This window comes from Photinus pyralis, unplaced genomic scaffold, assembly GCF_008802855.1.
Source record: "Photinus pyralis isolate 1611_PpyrPB1 unplaced genomic scaffold, Ppyr1.3 Ppyr1.4_LG7, whole genome shotgun sequence".
Classification (NCBI taxonomy): Eukaryota; Metazoa; Arthropoda; class Insecta; order Coleoptera; family Lampyridae; genus Photinus; species Photinus pyralis.
Genome location: NW_022170738.1, coordinates 38,567,468 through 38,590,557, shown reverse-complemented (window position 1 = coordinate 38,590,557; position 23,090 = coordinate 38,567,468). Strand labels below are relative to the sequence as shown.

General features: G+C 33.9%; 1 protein-coding gene across 3 annotated transcripts in view; it reads left to right on the top strand.

Moving 5' to 3' along the window:
- Positions 1-1,716: 1,716 nt before the first annotated feature.
- LOC116175489 (somatostatin receptor type 2) overlaps positions 1,717-23,090 on the top strand; it is a 62,248-nt gene continuing 40,874 nt past the window's right edge. Inside the window, exons 1-2 of one of the 3 annotated variants that reach the window (XM_031493634.1) lie at positions 1,717-1,790; positions 9,019-9,053. The gene's annotated coding sequence lies outside the window, so the exon portion shown is untranslated. Of the gene's footprint in view, positions 1,791-3,264; positions 3,312-3,904; positions 3,955-9,018; positions 9,054-23,090 lie in introns of those variants that run through there. The other 2 variants (XM_031493635.1, XM_031493636.1) reach the window with 2 other exon arrangements.

Sequence of the window (23,090 nt, the reverse complement as noted above, 5' to 3'; positions counted from 1 at the left end):
CCGAGGAAATCTCCAATGTACCAAAACTTCGTTATTGCCGATAAACGGTTTGATACCTAGGGCAATTTTTTTAAGAAAAAAGACTGGTTCCTAAACTAGAACAGATGAGCTACGATGTAATCATTCTGTTTTCCAACGTGGAGAAATTTCTCTGGCAAGAATCCAGAACCACAATAAACAATAAACGAGCAGAATCGGGGGCCATTTCGATTAATCACATAAGAACTTCCCACGTGAAAATAAAATGGAAAGTCATAATACTTTTATCTCATCCGCTTAAACGACTTTTAAGTGCCCGGTCGTGACTTTCTTCAACGTAAAAATGCCAGCCACTTGTCTCAATTTACATCTGTAGAAGAGATGAAGAGAAATTGCCTCGTATACACAAAACTAATTTAAGAATAACGTAAAATACGCTACGGAAATTGGAAGTATTTCATAAAAGTTTGCATTGCAAAAATAACCGGGAACGTATTTACCATTCAAAGTTTATACACAGAGAAAACAATCAACCCCTTGCATGATTTACGGCCGCTGCGTCTGTAAAGCGTAATTGAAATTTTGTTTTAGCATCTAGCGTCCGTAGAGCATCTATCGACAAACAAATGGGGGAACCGAAAATTAATATTTTCAAATTTATTACTTCTAATCCCGAACTGTGCATAAAGAAATCAAATAGTATAACGTAATTTCAATCCGGCGAAAAGCAGACAGACGATATTCAAATAAATGTGATTTGGACGAGCATTTATCATGTCAGATTTTAATTTTTTGGTGTAGGTCCTGAGAGCTTTCGTGCTAGAAGCTCGTAGATAGAGACAGAACGGCCGCAGGGGAGCGGTACATTTTTTTTTCATTTTTCTCGAACTGTAAAACGTGATCAATTAGATTCATTGAGATTTCTGACGTTTTTTAGATGCGATAAACAAACTTTTCAGATGAAATGAAACTGAGATTCATGATTCAATACCCGTTTTTATGTTTTGCGAAGAATCCTTTGTCTTTCCTTTGGTCTAAGTAGCTCCCAGCCGTCAAAGAACCATAGTCGTATTTTAGACACACCCCCATAACTCTAAATACCGTTTTTGGTAGATAACCTACACGTTAAGTTTGACGTTTTTAATACATGAGAGAGCTGAACTTAACGTGCAGGATATCTGTAGGAAACGTTATTTTTCCAGTACTAAATACCGCAATATAACAGTTGTGAGTTGGCAGATAACCTGCACGTCAAATTTGACGTTTCCGGTACTTCATAGGGCTGAATGCTTCACGAGCATCAGGGTAAGAAGAACTAGGGCATTAAATTATACACTATAGGAGCTATCACTTTTGGAGATCAAAACATGATCATATATTATTTATTATAATGGTGGCGGTGGTGGTGATTGATCTTTGAAGTTGTAGTGTACTTAACCCCTACAATAATCTCGAATAAGCAATAATAATGAGACTGTGTAATACAGCACATCAGTCACATACTCACAACATGATTTTAAAAAAAAAGGTTAAAAGGAAGTTGCAAAACAAAGAAATGGTTGGAGTACAAGCAGATAGATAACAAGGGGACCCGTACAACAGGTGACTCATATTTAATGGCATAAATCCCTGTTAGACCCTCGGTTTATTTGGAAAAAGTGCTTGTCTTGATCCCCTCTATCACCCAATTTTTTTTGACATGCGGTCATGTAACACCCTGTATACAGAGTGGAACCTCACATACCATGTTGATTAATTCATGTTGTTTTGTTACAGATGAAGCTGTGAAGATGAGAACCATATAGCTCAAGGTAAGGTTTTTATTATTTTTATACATGAGTAATCCATTTCAAACAGTATTTCCTTAAACCACGAAGAACAACCCAATATTCTTATAAGGGTTCCAACTTAAAGACAGTTCCACTTTAAATTGGGAAGCGCTAGCTTACTGAAATGACCGTATCTGGAGTAAAGCCAGAATTATAGCCGTTGCAATATTCCACGTTTTGATCTTTCATTAGAGTACCATGAAGCATAAAACTAGTTTCGCCCCTCCCCCAACAGTTCCTTTTGTTGAGACCCTTAAAGGTTGATTCTCACTATACATAACGTTTCCATACCATATCCTTTCCATAACCATTTCGTAAATTATTATACCTACGAAATTGACCTTTAAGTGATATGTGCGTAAGACATTCAGCCGCGCGCTAATACACATTCTCCTTTCCGTTCACATATGGAAGGCGAATGTGTATTAGCGCGCGACTGAATGTCTTACACACATATCACTTAAAGGTCAATTTCCTAGGTATAATAATTTACGGAATGGTTATGGAAAGGATATGGTATGGAAACGTTATGTGAAGTGAGAATCAACCTTAATATAGAATACCATGAAAGATAAAATCACTCACCTCCTCTCTCCACCCACTGATCTCGAAAATTGGTTGTTGCATGTAAAAGTTATGCACGTTTCACTTTCAAAAACAGCATCTCAAGAAATAATTCATGGGGGAAGGGGGGGAATTTGATGGCCGTTCGGCACACCCTCACGGTATAGGCTACTTATTGCAAAAAAATCCATGACTCGAGGACAATTCCCCTAAAAGTACTTCATAGTGGATCCGGACGGACGGACAGGCGTACGGATGGACGGAAAAAACGCAAAGAATAGCACATTTTTTTAATCCTTCAAAAATTCGTTGAAAGCTATTTTAGTTCATGGAAGGGAGGTCAACCCCCTTGCCCTTATATGCAACAAAATTTCAAACACAGAATAACAAAGCAAAAAGTCAGTGAATGATCATGACCCTTCCGTTTACCTGGGTGGTCAAATAACGGGCGATCAAAAATGAATTGCTCTCGAGTCGCCTTTGGAAGTTCAAGTTAAACGTACCATTTCCCATGTAAACAAAAATTTCAAAGATAACTCGACAGAAACTCATTTTTGATCGCACAGTAATGTGGCAGCAGGGAGAAATTCAAAATAATCCATCTTCTCAAAAGCACGTTTTGAAGCGGCCTTACTTTTTCAACCTCCTTAACTTTCAGCAATTTTTTTAAGAAAGCACCTAATCCTTGAAAAACGCCAGAACAGTAAATCTGCCAATACAAAAATTGATATTAAATTATAAATGGAATCAAGATTGAAACAAACTCAAACAGCCGCACGTGTGACTAACGACAACCTGTTCTTATCTATAAAACGATGCGCACAATGCGTAAATTATACAATTAGTTACCTGCAGTTTATCGTCGCGTCGGCAGGTTTTTAAATTTCGTGTTGTGATTCAGTGGTTGTAATGCCGTTTTTGGAATTTTAAATACGTGAGGTAAGTCATTTAGAAGGCTTTTTTTGAATTGTTTTACTATGGAGATGGAGATGCTTGCTTACAGCATACAGAAAAAGAATTGCTACCTACTACTTTTCCACAGTAGGATCTTCCATTTCTAGTTTTACATTAAAGTAATGCCAATTTTGAAAATAAATGCTTGATTAGTGGCTTCAAAATTCTAATTTATTACTGTAAGTAGACGAGATCCAAACAATGCAAAAGAGTGACGTTTGAAACACGGCTGCAAGTTTGCCAAAGGTTAAAAGCCAGTGATTGACATTATTAACCCAAAAGCACTTTTTAAAGCGGTCTTACTTTTGCAGCTCCTTAACTTTCAGCAGTTTTTTTAAGAAAGCACATAATCCTTGAAAAACGCCAGAACAGTAAATCGACGCAAATGCAAAAATTCTTGTTAAATTATAAATCCAATCAAGATTGAAGCAATCTCAAACCGCCGCACGTGTGACAAACGGCGCGGCGTTGCTTTACGATAACTTGTTCTTATCTATAAAACGATGCGCACAATGCGTAAATTGTACAATTAGTTACCTGCAGTTTATCGTCGCGTCGGCAGGTTTTTAAACTTCGTGTTGTGATTTAGTGGTTGTAACGCCTTTTTTGGTATTTTAAATACGTTTGGGTAAGTTATTTAGAAGTCTTTTTGAAATCTTTTGCTATGGAGATGGACATGCTTGCTTTCAGCATACAGGAAAATAATTGGCACCTACTCCTTCTCCACAGTAGGATGATATATCTCTTCCGTGAATAAACGTTCGTTTTGCATTAAAGAAATTCCAATTTTGAAAATATTGTCCCCAAAATGATCGTAAATTCATTGATTAGTGGATAAGTAGACGAGATTCAAACTGGCATTCGCGACTGGGGCTAGGAATCATGCCGTTTATTTCAAAATTGCGTACATGCAGTTTGCTTAACTAAAATTTGTCGTATGAGTGAAATGGACATTTGAACCTTCACATCTTGTTTAAACAAACCCGAAAACGTCATACTTTTGACATCGTGTCTACCACCACCAATGTTTAGTTATAATGACACTAAAAACTAAATTATCCCTTTAAAGTTAGAAAGAAATTTAGGTTTTACACTCGAATGTTGGCGTCTATAGTGAATTCTGGGCACATATGAGTATCATCAGAGCATCTTCAAGGTTCGAACCCGTTACTTAATATTTTTATTTTCGCCAAAAATCTCGCCCAAAATTAAGAAATTTAACGTTTCATACAAATCAATAATGGCGTCGACTTATACTCAAATCAAAGGTACCTGAAAAGAAATAAGAGCATTTATATATATGCGGTATGACCCTGGGTATGACGTTGTGGATTTTCATACTTGTACCGGAAATTATGCATTCTTTTGTACCATTTCTGGTACCTGTATGACAATGTTTTAGTTTTTGTAATGGAATTCGCGTCTACTGTGGTAATTTACATTTCTTTGCTGCGCTTCCTATTGCTAAGTCGATCCCATTATACAGGATGTCACATATAAGTATCTAAAAATAACTGGGGGAAGCGGGGATCAAAACAAGCACTTTTTCCAAATAAACCGAGGTGTTTCGTTTCGGGGAGTCATCTAATTTCGCATGCAGTTAGTTGAAAATGTCGTAAACAATAAAAAATTAACGATTTAAGTCGATATTATGATACCCTATTTCAAAAATTACTTGTTTTGATCCCCCCTACCATTCAATTTTTTTAAGCCCTTTGTATAATTCTTAATATTTTTTTATTTTTAAAATTCTTTAGATTCATGTGACCCCGTTTTATTATTCGATTCTTTGAATTTTTCATATTTTTCAAATTCATCAAATACATAATGTTCCTCTGGTCCTTAACACTATTCGAATTATTTTGATTTTCCAAATTCTCTCCAGGTGAATCCTAATATCCTTTCTCTAAATTCTTTCTATCCTTTCCTATTCAAATTCTTCGTCGAATTCTTTGGATTCTTGCACTTCTTCGAATTCATACGTTTTTTTTTTACATTCTAGGGACTATTAATTCAATCTTTTTGGAATCCTTAAAAGGTTCTAAAAAATTAACGGCCAATTTTCAAATAAGTTGTTTGAAAGGTGATTTTAGACAACTGTTCGACATTTTTTCCTCCTTAACTCATCAAGTATATACACAACAAATTTTCAGATTCAGATTCGTGATTTTCATGTTTAAAAGGAGAAATGCAAATTTCACCACTTTTTTGAGAGTGGGTCCGAAACGAAACACTTTGGACCCTCGGTTTATTTGGAAAAAGTACTTATTTTGATCCCCTCTACCACCCAATTTTTTTTACGCCTTTTGTATAATTCTTAATATTTTTTTATTTTTAAAATTCTTTAGATTCATGTGACCCCGTTTTATTATTCGATTCTTTGAATTTTTTCATATTTTTCAAATTCATCAAATACATCATGTTCCTCAGGTCCTTAACACTGTTCGAATTATTTTGATTTTCCAAATTCTCTCCAGGTGAATCCTAATATCCTTTCTCTAAATTCTTTCTATCCTTTCTTATTCAAATTCTTCGTCGAATTCTTTAGATTCTTGCACTTCTTCGAATTCATACGTTTTTTTTTACATTCTAGGGACTATTAATTCAATCTCTTTGGAATCCTTAAAAGGTTCTTCGAATGTTTCGCACTATTTGATTCTTCGCACTTATCGGGTCCTTCAGATTATTAAGTTACCTCAGATTTTTCCTTTTCGGATCTTGCTGATTATTTAAATTGTTAAGACTATTCTATCAACCCTTCTCAAGAAACAAAAATGCCAACGTAATAATTGCTTAAGTAAGTTTAGTTGCATTTGCAACGTGCTCTGTTGCACATAAGGGGGTAAAAATTGCATTCTTCAAACATAATTTTGACTTTTTAAAATTTCGACAAAAATAATTAAAAGACCAACCGGTTAGCTCTATATGAAATAATTACGTGGTATCTTTTCTATCCCCTAACTTTTCCTCAAATTGTTTCTTTAATTCCATGTTTTTCTCTTATCTACTACTAATTTTTTATAATGAGGAAATCAAAATTATTCTTAAATTTCCCTATTAGAAGCTTCTATTTTAAATTAATGAATTTCAACAGCTGAATTTCTATGGAAATTATTTGAAAATAACTTACTCACTTTATTAATAGATCCTTAAAGAAATACCATCTACACAAATTGGTATTCTTCCAATAATAACATAAAATTACTATGAAATTTTTTCTTAGAATTCTCTAGAATTTTTTAGAACCCTTCTTGAATTTGATAGAATTCCCGAACGCACATGCACGTGCAATTATTATTTTAGTCAATCTTCTAGAATTCTTTAGAATCTTTTTAGAATTCCTCTTACACTTGTACACTTGTAGCGATTTACTTCTCGGATATGGCATTGTTACAATGTAACAGGAATATAGGCCTAGATCAGATTTTTTTATTTAAACCATGTTTTATTAAAAATTGGGGCGGTTTAAAAGATCATTTCATTTTCCTGGGTTCTAGCAAAACTAGGCGAGCATAAAAAATACTCTGATACAACATTGGAAATCCCCGAATCTTATCAGTGTTTTCTAATGCCTTTCAAAGTATACTTGCAGTTTTCCAGAACTGCCTAAGTTGAGAGCGCCTGTAGAAGCCTTTGGGGTGCTTTATATTTCTCTGAAACACCCTAGAATTTAATGGCAAATTGAAAAGTGTATGAGTAATGGCCGTTTGCACCGACAAATTTAAGTAGAGCTTAGCTTAAGCGTAGCTTAAAATCCATGGCAACGATTATTGAGACAATGGTTGCCATGGATTTTAAGCTACGCTTAAGCTAAGCTCCACTTAAATTTGTCGGTGCAAACGGCCATTTAGGGAGATATTGCGTTGGGGTAAAAAATGACCACCCATTTTTTTAACGGAAATACATATTTATAAGCACCAGGAATTCGAATGAAACAAAATCTCGATGATGTCGATCCGCGGCATCCGCCGGTGGTATCTGCGCTAGCCCCAGTAAATTTTTTACCCAAAATGGTAATGAATCCTTCATTTTCATGGCTACTTTGTCAATAAATTTTAGTTTCCACGCTCGAAATGTTCCTCTGTTCCTCATATACAGTTATACTGCTTTAACCCAATTAAGTGGTGGCTTTCCATCATCCTGGCTGACTCCTTTTGGGTAATCACCAGTCAAAATTGAGACTACCGTCTGAAGTTAAACCGCTTCTTTCAAACCGATCTCCTTCTTCACTTACTATATTTATCATGCTTCTTGTATCTCTAACAGATATTCCGCCATCAATTTTCATTTGCAATTGGTCGGCTTTGGGAGCAGACAAACGGATTGGATTTTGTCAAAATCCTAAAATCGTTATTAGATGTTAATGGTAACGGATGATCAAAAATGAGTTGCATTCGAGTCGCCTTTGGAAATTGAAGTTAAGCACGATATCCCATGTATACAAAAATTCCAAAAGTAACTCGGCAGCAATTCATTTTGGATCACATATCTAATATTCATTTTTACTAAAAATGCGGTTCTTTAAAAAGTTAGTCTATGTATATAGTTTTTTTTACCCAAACATCGATCACGTCACTATTAGTGGTAAGAGGTTCGACATTTTGGGGTCTGGGAGGATTTTTGATCTTTGATATACAGGGTGAGTTTTTTTCGATGTTTAGTATGAGGATCTCGTAAACCGTAAGAGATACAAAGTCGCTTAAATGGGCAAACAATTGCCATAAGAAATACATTGTAAACTTCGAGGCAAAAATGCAAGATTGCATCCTAAATGAAGTACTAAGTGTTTAGCATCGCTGATATTGTAATTTTGTTCTCTATCTAATGACATAAAAGTCCTATATTACGTCCATAAGAAATAAGAAAGTTGACTCACTAAGCGATAAAAATTTTTAGAACCATCAGAAAGCTGAGAATTACTAAGGGTTTGTTAAAACTAATTTTTGATATCTTTGAAAATAAATAAACGTCAACGCATTTGTGAAAATGTCATTTTTCGTTTTTTTGACCATACTATATCAGAAAAAAAGCATGTTCGCGCCAGCACTGAAATATGTTGATTTTATCTCATCCTAGTACATGGACAAACTGGTCACGAAAAAGAAACTTTTCCGGTGTGGTTATCACCCCGTGACTCAAAACTGAATCGTGTTCTAGTTCCTGACTGGCGTACCACATCGCGGTCTCATCCTTAATCTCAACATTAAATTTTTACTATGCCTTAAAAATTTCTTCCTATTATCCCTCTCGTTATTTCTTCTAACTCATTAACGTTTACAAAATGGTGACTTATTAACATTTGTAATCGTTACTTCATTTGCTTAATTCCGGCTTTACGGATCAAATACTGTTCTTTTTTTCTATAATGCGAAATTTGCAGTTTCCACGCTGCTGATGTGACATCATGCCGATGCAACCAAATAGCCCTAATTAATATGACGGAATGCCATCTAAATTCTCGGTTTCAGATGCGCAAGTGTGAAAATTTCACGGAAATTCATCTTAAATTCTCGACGGACCACTCTGTAGTTTAATATGCACATGTTCTATGATTTATTTTTTAAATTAGATTTATCTAAAGATCTAAGTTGTTCATTTGCCCCTAAGAGATATCGATTTTTGTATACAAGTTATTACTCCCCGAAGTGATAATCGAATACCTCGTTTATTAATTTTTGTTCTTTTGTTACAGATGAAGCTGTGAAGATGATAACTACATAACGCAAGGTAGGGTTTTTACTATTTTTTCGCATGAGTATTTGCTATACGCTAGAAATTCACAGCTTGCTTGTGCTATAATTAAATAAGCTAAGCTTCATACTTTTTTAGCGATATCCTAGACAAGCATGATAAAAAAAGGTGTTTTACCTATATACGTGCTTTGAGTACTTTTTTTTACCGCAATGAGAAACTAGAAAAACGACACCATTATCAAAATAACAATAAATTTTAAATTGTCTAGAAGGTAATTTTATTCCTACTAGTTCAATTATAACAAACAGGCCAAAATTCTGACTTGGCTCCTGAAACCATTCTTTCAGCTTTCCGAATTTAAGTTTCCCAGTATAAGTTAGACATGTGCTTCTTCTACTTACATATGGAAGAGGTAAAGTATGGAGCAGTTTTAAATAAAATGTCTTGCTTTCTACGGTAACGGGATTAATAATCACAGTATTGGTCACTTGACCGGTTGAATTAACGGTTTTTGTACTCCGCGGACTAAATCAACGTGTTTTGTCTTTCATTTAAGGGACTGAAGTGTCCCTATTTTGAAACATTGAACGATTTAAAACCCAAAAATCAAAAATATCAATTATGTAATATTTCGCCATATTTGCGAAACTTTAGTTAGGGTGTCAATTTTGTTTTTTGATTTTATTTAGACATAACTTGAGGATCATCTTTGTCCAACTCTTTATCTATGTTAATTAAGCGAAATCTCTGTACTTAACACGAAATTTGATACAACCTATGTATATTCGCCACCGGAAGATTCGCAAGCAGAAATGTCTTTTTTCGTTTACTTTTTTCGTACGCAGACAATCACTCTGTGCCGTGTTTTTGTTGAAAATTCCTTCTTAAATTCTAATTTGTTCCTGCAAAAGACCTGGAATTTTCGTTTTAAGGGAACCTAAATTGTGCGCTAACGGTTTTAGAGTTATAGTTACCTCCAGACAATAAAACAACAGAAGGGGGAGAGGAAAATTTTTTTGAATTAATAAATGATGGTGCCGAGTATGAAAGTTTGAGAACCGCTAACCTGTTTAATCTCTGCCTTTCCTTATATATTCTTATTTTCCTAACGAAAAGTAGCTTGTATTAATAATCTGTAATTTCCGCATAAGCTCACCTTAACGTAAGGAGATTAAGGTATAAGAGACTAATCGAAATAAAGCAACGATGCCCTCGAGGCACGGCTTTCAGAAAAGCAAGAGTCGAACGGAAAAATAAAATACGGAATTAGCAACTTATTTCGTCCCACTCTTCATCCTAACAATATGCCCGGAAACATGGGAAGATTTAATTAAATTACTAAACATGGCTCGTGTGGTTCTTGGTGGTAGTTGTTTGTGCACACGCCGCCGTGTGTTGTTTAATTTATGTTCTTCGAGTTGGGTTTATTTAATTTAATCAAAGTTCTTCCCTTCCCGAAGAAGCGCATAATCACTCAATTAAAATTGTGCTGCACTTATTCCCCTGAATTATAGCTCATATTGGATAAAAGCGAGCAGCTACATTTAAACGAAAGTTACACAATGAATATTAAATACCTATTACCGAGCACTGAGAATTTACATTTCGCCAAGAAGTTATCTTACCGGGTATTTGCGTAAAAGTATTCCTTCGGATTGTGTAAAGTTATTTAATTTTAAAACTTGGAAGTGTTCACGTTACGGAAGCACAAAGCTAAAATTATTCAAACGTTTACATACCTCGCTTATGCCTTCGAATTTCGAAGCAATCCCCCCCGACCAAACTCCCTTATTAAAAAATATTAACAGAAAAGTTTTAGGGAATTGTTCCAACGCGGAATACAGATTTCGGTTTCTTATTAAATCGCATTGTTTTAAGATTTTATCGCTTTTTGTTTTTTCGAAGACCTTCTGTTTTTATTGTTTCGAAATTTCGTTCTTCGGTAGCGGAGCTTGCACGTAGGTGGAAGTTAATGAGCTCGCTAATTAGGGATCAGAAATTGAGCTTTGTTATTATAATGAAAAGAGAAGTTGACTGCACACTTTCTGTATCCATATAAAAAGCAACTTCTATTACCAAAGTGCAAAGAATAGAATAGTGAGACAATTTCATGCACATTTTGGAAAAACAGCAGGTCATATCTACATTTCTGGAAGACGGTTAATAATTATAATAGAAAACCAACAAATAGAGGCCAAGAACATAAGTAATTCACTAACCATTATCAACTGCATGTTTTTGACCGGACAAATAGTACATACTGTATTGAGTGATGTATGGCACACAATTTTATTAGGTATGTCATTTAAAGGGACCATCAATTAATTATTTTAACATTTCATCAACTCTGACTACACCAAAGTGTTACAAATTTAATAACAAGCCTTTTTTCTGACTTCTGAACGTTTTGGTGTAGGCGTTGACAAAATATTAAAATAATTCATTGGTGCTTCTTTTAAATGACATAATATTGTGCCTTATATCGCTGTACTTCTACAAAAATTGCTAGTCCATACAGTATGTACTTTTTTCCTGTACATATGAAAATATTTCAAACATTGTCGTTTTTTTCCTTCGAATAGCTTCGGAATTGATCGGAATTTCCAAATTTTGAAAACACCATTCACAAGCTCTAGAATACGTAACTGTTTAGTTTTCGATTTCTCCATGTTTTTCATTCTTATCTTGGACACACTGTATACTCTCAGTCTGAGATGAGGAGGGCTACTGTGAGCATTCTAGGTAAGGGATACAAACTTCGTTAATTGGCAGAAAAGTTGCGTGTAAGAAGAAATCCCTGATAAATCTTTTTATTTTTAAAATACTTTCAAAGAAAACTCTTATTTTTCTTTTACGAACTATTTTTTTATGGCGTTAATATTTGACCTAAATTAAAACCAATTCCAGAAACTGTTATAATGTGCTTTAACGCGGACTTTTTTGGGGTTTAAGTAAATTCTTATTACGCACCTGTACAACAATTTGTTCTTAAATAATTACGTATTTAATAGCAATAGACGAGGGAAATAGGGAAAACAGTTCTAAATTTTTGCAAACACTTTGTATCATAACGTAGTTTTCGGCGAAGTGTTCAGAAAAGTACGTAGAAAGATGCTTACTGGTTGAGTGGTTCCAAAAAGCATTTATTTTTGCATAAACATTACAAACATAGATGGAAGGCCGGAAAAATCGCTTACTAGGGGATTTTCGTGGTCGCAGAATCCATTTCTGCTCTCGAAATTCCCCGGGAATGCCCAGGGTTGACAACCATAGAGAGCGGGGGTGTAACTTTTCTGTAAGAAATGTCAATATCTCGAGTAGTGATTTTCGAAATTTTTCTGGCACAATGCATTTTTAACTATTGCACCACCGTAGTGCCAACCCTAAGCAGCCCTGGGAAATTTCGAGGGTAGATATTGACTCTGCGCTCCCAAAAGCACCCAAGCAACGATTGCTAAGGGATTTTTCCAGCTTTTAATATATGTTTACAATTTTGCAAATAATGATGCAATAATAAATACATTTTGCATCCCTTAATCAACTCAACCAGTATTGTACAATATTTTTCTTCGTTTTTTCTGAACATTATGCCGAAAACCGCATTTCGATACGAACTTTCGTGCAAAATCGTTCTAATTGATACAACAATTTTTTTATATAGAAAAAATAAAAAGGAACAATGAAATGAAACTAACAGAAGATATAAGAATTAAAATACAACAAGAAACGAATTTGAATTAATTAAATTTAGAACATAATAATTGTTTGAAAAGATTTCCATTTTTTCTAACACTCTAGTAAGCATTTGTGGAGGAAATGCTTCCAGAACTAACCCCCTCAGTCCTTCTTCCGTTGTAAAATCTTTGCTGATAAACACCTTTCTTAACGAACACATATACGATAAAATCAAGCGGGGTTATATGTGTGTTAATCTCTAAAAGATATTCCCGAGCGGTTCTAGAATTATGTGCAGGTGCACCATCCTGCTGTATCCAACAGTTGCGAACTTTCACTAGGGGCATGTTATCAAGAGGATCCTCTAAATTGTTTTGCAATAAATGTGCGAGTAAGTAACGCCTTAATGTTAAAGTTGAAAGGGTCTTTATCTTGAACCCAAATTTTTAAAATTCGGATCTAAAGCTATACCAAAATAACATGAATTATTGTTTGCCGTCGGCTAGCTTATTTTTAACTTTTTTCGTTGCCTTACTGTAGAGTTTTCCCTTTGCTTCTCTGAAACTCACTACAAAATTTTCCAACTCTTTTCGTCAAATTTGACATAGTACACATACACAGTTTACGCACAATAGAGACTTCAATGGTAATTTCTTTATATCGAAACATTTTCTCCCCTAATTAATTTAGAGCAATGTTGTAAATAGGTTTTTTGTAACTTAAAAAATTCTGCGTTTGCTAAGGGATTTCTCCAGCTTTTCATATATGTCATTTATAATTTTTCAATTATAGGAAAACCGAAAAATTCAATAAATTATAATTTAGCAATTGCTTTGTAATTTTGTAGGACGAATTTTTGTTTCAATAATTTCACGGCAAGAGTGATTTTTACTAAAATGTTAATTTATAATTTCGGTAATTTTTTCGATGTTCCACAACAAAACTTTGCTGTAAAATAATTAGAGAAGATAATATTTCAATGTAATGAAATTGCCATTGAAATGGGTAAACCAATTCTACAGCTACACCCTGAGCTACACCCTGTATATAGATATAGCCTAAACCAATTTTAATTGACGTTTTTGTGAGACAAACTCACCAATAAATGAACCCTTGTAATTCAAAATTTCTAAAGGCTAAAGGCTCTAAAAACTTTTAACATATCACCCCTTACAATTGGATGACATGAAACCTATGCCGTAGTTTTGTGCTGATTTGTGCGCCAATCCCCAAGTTTTGTGCACCTTTCGTTTGGGAGAAAAATTTTCCGTTGGATTTTATCGTTCCTTTAGGAGCCACGACGCATTAAAAAAGGTTAACTCAGTTTTTTAGAAAAGTTGGAAAAAGTGGGTGTTTTTTGATCGCTTGTAAACATTTTTCTATTGGACCGATTTTGTTTATTCATCCTTTGATCGACGCAGAATTTGGTTTCTATTTTTATCAAAGAAGTGCTATTCATAAATTATACACCGTTTTCGAGTTTTAAGCTAAAAACTGAAAAAAGTCCAAACATTTGCCAAAAGTTGTGTCGGAAAAAAATTAGTATGCACTCTTCAAATACGTGTTATTTGGACCCAAATGGACCATTTAAATTGAGCAAATTACAAAAGCCAATAATGTCAAAACCGAAAAAAATTACGCATATACACAAATTTCTAAAAGGAAACACTGAGATAAAAACTCAAGCGAAATTAATCAATTTTGTGTTTATTCGTAAACAAATCTTCCGATTTGCACTAAAAACTTGAAATTAAACCGCATACAGGGTGTCCCATTATTAAAAGGCCAAAATATCGTCTGCGTGGCGTAGTTTACACACAAGCATGAACTATTGAATCATTACTCTAATTTGGTCAGATGATAAAATAAGGTTATTATAAAAAAAATGTAGGGCCCTTGACCAAACTTCCACCCTGTTAGAACGTTAAAATTCTACCGACAAGTAAAATCTTTCTATGTAATTTTTTATATTCTTCAGTATCTGTTGAGAATATCCTCCGAAGCTTCTTGAGGTGCTTCGAATTTATCAGATTATTTTAATTGTGTAGAGAATAGTCCTTGTTGTCACTATCCAATTATCAACTTCATTTTACAAATCTAAATGTCCACCCACTATATTTTTCTTTGTAGCAAAACAATTAAACAATACATTTCAATTCGATAACAATCCTTTGAAGCAAAATAAATCGTGTCAGTAGTGAACTGTTGGCGGAGGATAGGAAAAAACCGCAGTAGATGAATTTTCACAGTTTTAAAAAACACTGCTATCCTTCGTGGACTTATCATAGGTTTTCATTATTAATCCACCACATTGTTCTTGAAAAAATGACTTCAATATAGCACGTACTTAACCGAAAAATATTACTAATGAAATTACCGGCAGGTATGACAATCATAATCTCGTTTCATTAAAGTAAAAAATTCTCCCTCGGGCATTAATGCCATTCAATCTCACTGAAATACAATTTACATTGAAATTAAAGCCACTGTAACTGCGAAACATTGTATTTCACTTTAATAATTTCCACCCAAAATATGATAAATGGCTTGTAATGAAAATCCACGCGACAAACTCAGGAACAATTAGCGATAGGTGGTGCAAGTGAGGTTTATTGCGTTTTATTGGATAAGTTCCACCGAAGTTTAAAAATATGACGGCCGCAGTAAACCGTTTGAATAACAATACGACACTTACATCCCTTTTCACAACACAAATTTAAATTTCAAAGAGGTTAATTTTATTACTTTCCCAATCTCTTTCTTACACATAAATCACTTGTGTCCAATACAGCTAAGCGTATTAGGTGATGTATTGTGGTTCATAGCTTGCCGCTATATACTTTGATTCAATCGTAAATTATAGTAACTAAAAAGGAACGATATCAATCCTCGCTTATGCACCCCACACATAAACATTGCCTTTTCACGTCTATATACTTTGACAAGCAATAAATTTAATAAGAAGCTAACTGAAAAAAGGAATATTTACGTTTAAGACTTATTTTCCTTTTTGTCTGTTATTATATTTCAAAATTTATCATTATTATTGATGATCTGTCGTGTAGCAATTTACTTTTTATTCGTCATTTTTCAATGACGCCAAAAAGGTTGTCACAACGCAGCCTATCTTTTTTGATGGTGAGCTTTGAGATAGGTTTCGAGGTACAACCTTCTATATTACTGCAAACTTATATAATAGCGTAGGATGCAACGTGAAAATACACATTGTGGAGAGTGGAGTTTTAAACTGATATGCAAAACGTATCGTTCTTTCAAAAGTAAAATTTGCGGTTAGGTTAACATTTATATCGCGAGAAAGATACGGAGTTGTTACACGTTTTGATTCCCACAACGCTAAATCCTACATTTTCTGTCGTTGCGTGTAGGCCGCAATGCTTTAGCAAATGCAGTTCGAAGACTGATTTTATTATTGCAAAATCATTTAATATTAATTCCAGCTGACGAATATTTCACAACTACAAAATGTAAAATGAAGTTCTTCAGATGTAACCTGATATCCTAAATCGATGAGGGAACTTTTAAAACCTTTTCTTCGCAAAACTCCCACTCGAGCTGTACGGTAATGACTGAAGTTACGTAGGCATATCCTATTTCTCGCAAGTTGAGTCTAGTCTAAATCCCACAAATTCAAACCGTATAAATGACCACGGTTCAAATTAATATAGTCATTCGCATGATCTCCAATTTCACTGAATCTACAAAAGCCAAAAACTTACAGTCCATGTAAAATCATAACTAACTGAAACGATAAAATGTACCTAAACGATTACCGTTCGTGGACGAATATTTATCAAGGTTTTGTTCAAAATTTCCAAAAAGGTTGGTCAGAAAATTTGCTGAACAGTCAATGCCGTCAATTTTTGAGAAGATTTTTAAAATGATTTTTTGAGGAGTTTTAAGAAACTGCAGCAAACAAAAACTTTCAACAAATGATGAATAAGTGTTCATGCGGAAGTCCTAACCTTCTAGTTTTTATACAGTGTGCTTGATTTTGGGTGTCAAAGCGTATATATTTGTTTTATTATTGGAGATAGGAAAAAAGTGTAAGAAGCAAAACTGCTGTACTATACGTTTAATTTCTGAGAAAGCTACATTAAAAAAACAAGTGATATAAAAACGAAAGAGCATCAGAAAACAAAGTAATTTTTTTAAATAGAACCGTTACTTTTCTTAAACAGCTTGAAATTCTTTTGTTATAATTACTTTAGAAATTAAAGCTACAATAATGTGTTTAGAACCAATCGCAGTAGCTCTGGAAATTTAAACAAAAACTAAAATTTACAACAGGAAGCGAAGCAAACAAATGAAAAGCAGTTACAGAAATAACTATTATAATTTAAGACAAATTTAAATACATTGCACTATTGCTTCCTGTATTACCATCACATCGAATAAAAACCCTTTTATCATTTGTGTAATTATTGTAACGTGATTTATAAATTCGGGTTCGATTTATATCAATATTTATTAAACAAAACTAAAACACTATAAAATCCGTACAATTTATATCGATTATTTATATCACACACACTTCGCAATTTATATTTCCGCGCACGATCTCGTTCGGTAGTAAAAACTGCCGCGATGTTCGGTCCGCAACCATTTATACACGCAAGCAATGTAAGTCCAGAACATCCGCGTACATTCTCGAATATTCCTACACAAATCCCACTATCGCGCGCGTAGAAAATTCCAGAGCGCCAAAGGTGACGTCATGTCTGGAGCGTTTCCGTTACATTATTCTTTTCTTGCACTGTGAATCGTATAAGTAAATCGTAATGTTGCTCACTAAACTTATTTTGTGACAGACATGACAAGTGAAAAACTCTCTTTTGTTTTGGTGTAAATTTCCACAGTTACTGCGATTGGTTCTAAAAACATTACTGCAGCTTTAATTTCTAAAGTAATTATAACCTATTTGATATCATTGTAAAGAGAATTCCAAGCTCTTTAAGAACATTGCAAAAAAAGTAGCCATTCTATTAAAAAAAATTATTTTGTTTTCTGATGCTCTTTTGTTTTTATATAACTCGTTTTCTTTGAAAATGTAGCTTTGTAAGTAGAATTTTTGTTTTTTACACTTGTTTCTTATCGTCAATAATAATACGTTTGGACATGTAAAATCAATCACACTGTATAAATCATATATAAAATTTTCTATGATAAAAGGTTTCTAAAGAGACTGCTAAACATATTTCTACAAAAGATAACTTTTTCAAAGTGTCCAGGGCCCAAAAAAGGCTGTTGAAATGTTTTACAAGGCAGTCTCTACGATGACCCCCTATAAGGGGATTATTAACAATTTTACGAAAAATTCTAAGCGGCATTTCTAATATTCCCCAAAAAATTTATGACAATTTCCATTGAATGAAAAAATTTGATTCCCTAATATTCTAAAGTTAAACTTGTCAGTCGGTCATTTTATTTATTTATTTATTTATTTATTACGGCTGTGAATCAAATTTCTAATAGTCCAGGCTAAATAGGTCTAAAATAATTTATTTAAAAAAAAAATTAGTTACCGGGCGAAACCGGGTTTTTCAGGCAAGTGAAATGAATAGAAATTGGGAAAAAATAATTAAAACAGCTGAATTTTTCTGCGGATGAAATCCCGGGGGTTGAAAGGGGTGGAAAGTGATGTTTTGCAAATTGGGGCAAAACTATTAATTTTAGACGAAAATGTTGACTGTAAAAGTTATAGAGACTTAAAAAATGAGCAACTTTTGTATCTACACTATATTCACATCTCCAATTTTCCTAGAAAAACCGGAAAAAGTGTTTTTTTTTCGTTTTTTATTCCTATTTTAGCGAAAAAATGTCGTAGGGGTTTGAAATTTGGAAAACAGCTTGTTTTATAAAAAAGAAGATAATTTTTGGGCCCATAAAGTTGAACCGTTTCCAAGATCTCACAATTTCTGAAAGAAGCACCTCTTTATAATAATAATAATAATACTTCTTTATTTCTTAGTATATACAAATGAAGTCTTTTCAATGCATAAGAAGAAATACGTCCTAATGTATTACATTTACCTACTATTCTAAAAATTCGTTAATGGAATAGGGTTCCATGTTTATTAAAAATTGTTTTAGTCTTCTTTTAAATTCGTTAATATCCCTAATCAGTTTAATACTTTCTGGGAGATGGTTAAAGAATTTCATTGAATTGTAGTAGGTGCCCCTTCTAAACAATGACAGGTGGTATTCAGGTATTCCATAATTTATTTTATTATTATTATTTCTCGTAAGGTACTGATGGTTTAGGGAATTAGTTCTAAAGTATTGAGAATTTTTAAATAGAAATATTATACATTCATAGATGTATAATCCGTATATGGTTAAGAGCTTGTTGTGCTTAAAGATGTTTCTGCAGCTTTGTCTATTATTTAGCTTGAAGGTTACTCTAATGGCCGTCTTTTTCAAGGGGATGAAAAATATTTTTTTTTTCATCGTCCAGAGGTGCGCGGGGTAGCAAAATTTTCGTAACGACTTACATTTTAATAATCAAAAATAAAAAATATTATTCCAATAGAAAAATTTTGAGAAAAGCGGCAAAAACGGGGGGAACAGATTTAAGATATACCGTTTTTGACCACTTTCCACCCCTTTCAACAAAATTCAGCTGTTTTAATTATTTTTTCCCAATTTCTATTCATTTCACCTGCCTCAAAAACCCGGTTTCGCCCGGTAACTAATTTTTTTTGTAAAAAAATATTATATAGCCTGGACTATAATTCAATTGCAAGTTTAAAAGCTTCTAACGAACGGGCTACGTGAATCTCACTGTATATTGCTTGTATAATTTACTAAATCCTACGGGAAAATGTTTTGTAAATATTCTTTCATCGGCAAACATATACACTACAGTCACAAACATTTCATTTATACTTCGATCGTCAATCAACCCGTTAAATGAGAAAAATCAAACGGGAATAAAATTGGAGCGTGTACACAAGCCAAAATAAAGGGCTATATTTTCCAGATATTACCTGCCGAAACATTTGAACTATGCGTGTGTGCAATATTACGTCGGAAATGGGAACAAAAAAAAAAAGGTTAACTGTAAAATAAATCTTCGAAAATGACCCTTCATTGTTTAGTTGAAGGTTTCATTTCCGCGGAATCCTTTTTATAATCATCGAAGCTGTAAATCGCAATTTTCAGTTGCCCGTCGAGGACAAGAACCTCGTTAACGTTAGCAATCATTTTTCAACCCAAATACTTGAATATTATACGTAAATGTCGTAAATGTTAAACGTTATTTGACCAGACAAAGTCGTAACATTGTTTATTAATAAAGTTTGTGGAATATTGAGCTCCAGTTACGTTATTATTAAACTTACAGTGCTCGTGTAGTTGATCTTGTGATCCTTTTGTTTTATTAAAGTTAACTTTTCTTTTAAACTAGTTTGACTTCGTTTCCAACCTCTGGCGGGTTTAACGATATTGTCCTTATTCGATAAATGAGTAAAAACGTCAGCTAATTTCGGTGCAAAGCATATGAGTAGGTAACCAGTTTAGTAATTTAATAAACATTTTTGACATCATTTCTGAGAGGGTGGTAAATTAGTTCCCCTTTACTTTCGGTGAGTAGCCACCAATCAAAATTAAAGCTCAGAAAACTCAGGAAACTATCGCGTTTATAATAAAGTGTAATAATTGTCAGAAAACGAATGAAGAGAAGTTTTTTGGAGACAACTTGTCTTATTTGCTTTCAGTTGCGCCCATCTTTGCACGATTCTCTCACCAAAAGGCACAGAAAGCTCTTTAAAAGCGCATTCTAATTCACACAAAGAAATAATCTGAACCCATCGCAGACTTCGAGAGTGCTTCGGTTACGGTTCAATGATTGTAAAAGGATTACACAGAAAATACAGGCTTTTTTGAAGGAGCTGCTATGCTTTGAGACATAATCGTGCTGAGAAACAGTTATCTATACACGTCATTTCACCTATACAATAATTCGCCATTGCCTCTTAAACTCTCCGTGCGTCGATTAAGAGAATCTTTTCCTAGCAATAGTGAAGGGTATTTTTTGTATTGGAAATCGTTAGCTAAAAGTTACCACCCAGTCTCCTTCAACAGATTTATATATTTATATACAAATACCGCGAAACCCGGGGTACATTATAATAGTTTTCAACTCGTACAAAAACATCGGGGAATTTCATTAACCTCATAATCGTGATTTTACATGGATATTTAAAATATTGAAATGAATGTAGTTACTCAGACTGCTCTGCAACGGAGTCCAACATTCACACCAGGGTTGCAGGCACCTGCCTTTTTGGCCCGAACATGATCTGTTTCATTGTAAAATACAGCGTGTGTTTCGTGTTTGAGCTCAGGCGTAATAAAGAGTTGTTTTCGGGGTTTCCAGATTATTGAAATAACGTAAATATTCAGGAGTCATAAATAATGATTACATTTGGCATTTATGCAAAATTAGATTGTAGCAAAATACCATTGTAAACCAATTCCACAAATATATTACGTCCCACATCCTCCACCCAAAACAAACAAAAACCCCCGACTCATCACACAAGCCTATAACAACAATCGTACTTGAATAATTCCACTACAGGTAAATACGTATACAAAATCTGCAAGATGCCCTAAATTATATCAACGCCCTGTACAAAGTACTTTGCTAACTTTCTTCTAATTTTCTTTACCGCAATTTCAATTTTACACGGGTTAGTAGAGTATCTTTCTTTCTAATTTGTGGCTCTGCGTAGAGCACGGTTAAATGTTTATGCATTTTGCTGAATAGCAATTGATTTATAAATATAGACAGTTTATATAAATTTTAGTGTCTGTTATTTAAATGAATTACGCTTGCTAGCTCTTAACCCTCTGTATCGAAAAAATGAAAACTTGAACATGACAATGAATATTTGTTTGCTTGAATATGAATAAAACCTTGACCGTCTTTATACTTTTCTTTCCGCATATTTCAATGAAAAAGATCGCAAAAAAATTACACAAAATATCGCTCTCGTTACACCTTTGAGGGCATTTTTTAGTTCAGGAAAAAAGGAACTGAGGTCTAGTGAATAGGGGATCTAGGAAAACAGAAATTCCTTTTTAGGTCAAAAATTCTGTGACAGAGAGGGCCTTGTGACCTTTCTGGGTATTGAAAAAAAACTTGGCTGATAGTTTGTCCTGGGGAAACAAATTCATTGTGTACTTATGTTAAAAAACACAGGCCGAATTTGAGCCATAACGATCCTATTTCACTCGAAGATCCAATTAGCGTCGAATAACTATAGAATACACTTCTGGACAGCATATTAATTATTCTTGCATAAACATAAATCACGTTTACTGAAAATAGAACAAAAAATGCAATAATGAAAAAAAAGTAAAATCAAAATTTTTTGTTGACTTACTAAAGCTACACTTTAACTCAGGGCTTTATGCTTAGTGCATAGAAAATCCCTTTCCCTATTAAATTTTTTCATGTTAAAAATTCACTTTCTTTCTTTCCTCCTCTTGTTTTTTCTTGTAGATATCTTAAAAAATGTTTTTTTTGTTTATATTACTCTCATGTAGTGAATGCACCTGTATAACATGATGTATGGGAATAAAGTCAATTATTATTATTATTATTATAGAATAATTCATTACCTTTTAACATCTGAGTCACAGTAAGCGGCCCACATTTTGGCCACAATTTTATGGCGATGCGAAATGTCCATGACAGATTGTGATACGAACATTATTGCCCGATGAGGCCTTAAAAAATGTGGCAAGGGTGGTGAAAAAAAGCCCATCCTTTGCACACTTTAAACATTTGATAAGTTTCTCGCGGCGTTAACTTTGTTGACGATTTTACACTAACGTACAGTAGGGTGGTAGGCGAAATGTAATTCTGCAGGGGTGTGTCAACGCGACTTTTATCCCCATGACAGACGTCCCAGTTGCGGCCATCGTAATTAATGATCCCTGTACTTTCAATGATTAATTCCTCTTCATTTTCCCAGTCTCGGATATGTTGGTGGTTTGGGTTGTGAAATAAATTTAGCTGTACCAGAGAGGGGCTTCCGAAGAAAACTTTAAATCCGGAAAAGTGTAATAAGTCAACATAATTTGTTGAGCGTTTCCTTTTGTTACCCCATTGATTTTTAATAATGACGCTTTGTATAATTCTTTAAGACCCTTTTTTTATCTTAATTCGCAAGCGTTTTACGAAACGAAGCACTAAGTGGAATGGATATTACGATAAAGAATGGCGTTGGAGGGTGTATTTTCTAAATTTGAGATTTTAGCGTGTTCGAGCGTGTATCGACTTCGAGCTAATGAGGATTATAAATTACTTTCCAATTTTATTGCGACTTCCATCCCTTATAGTTTAGCAGCTTTATTGAGTCATTT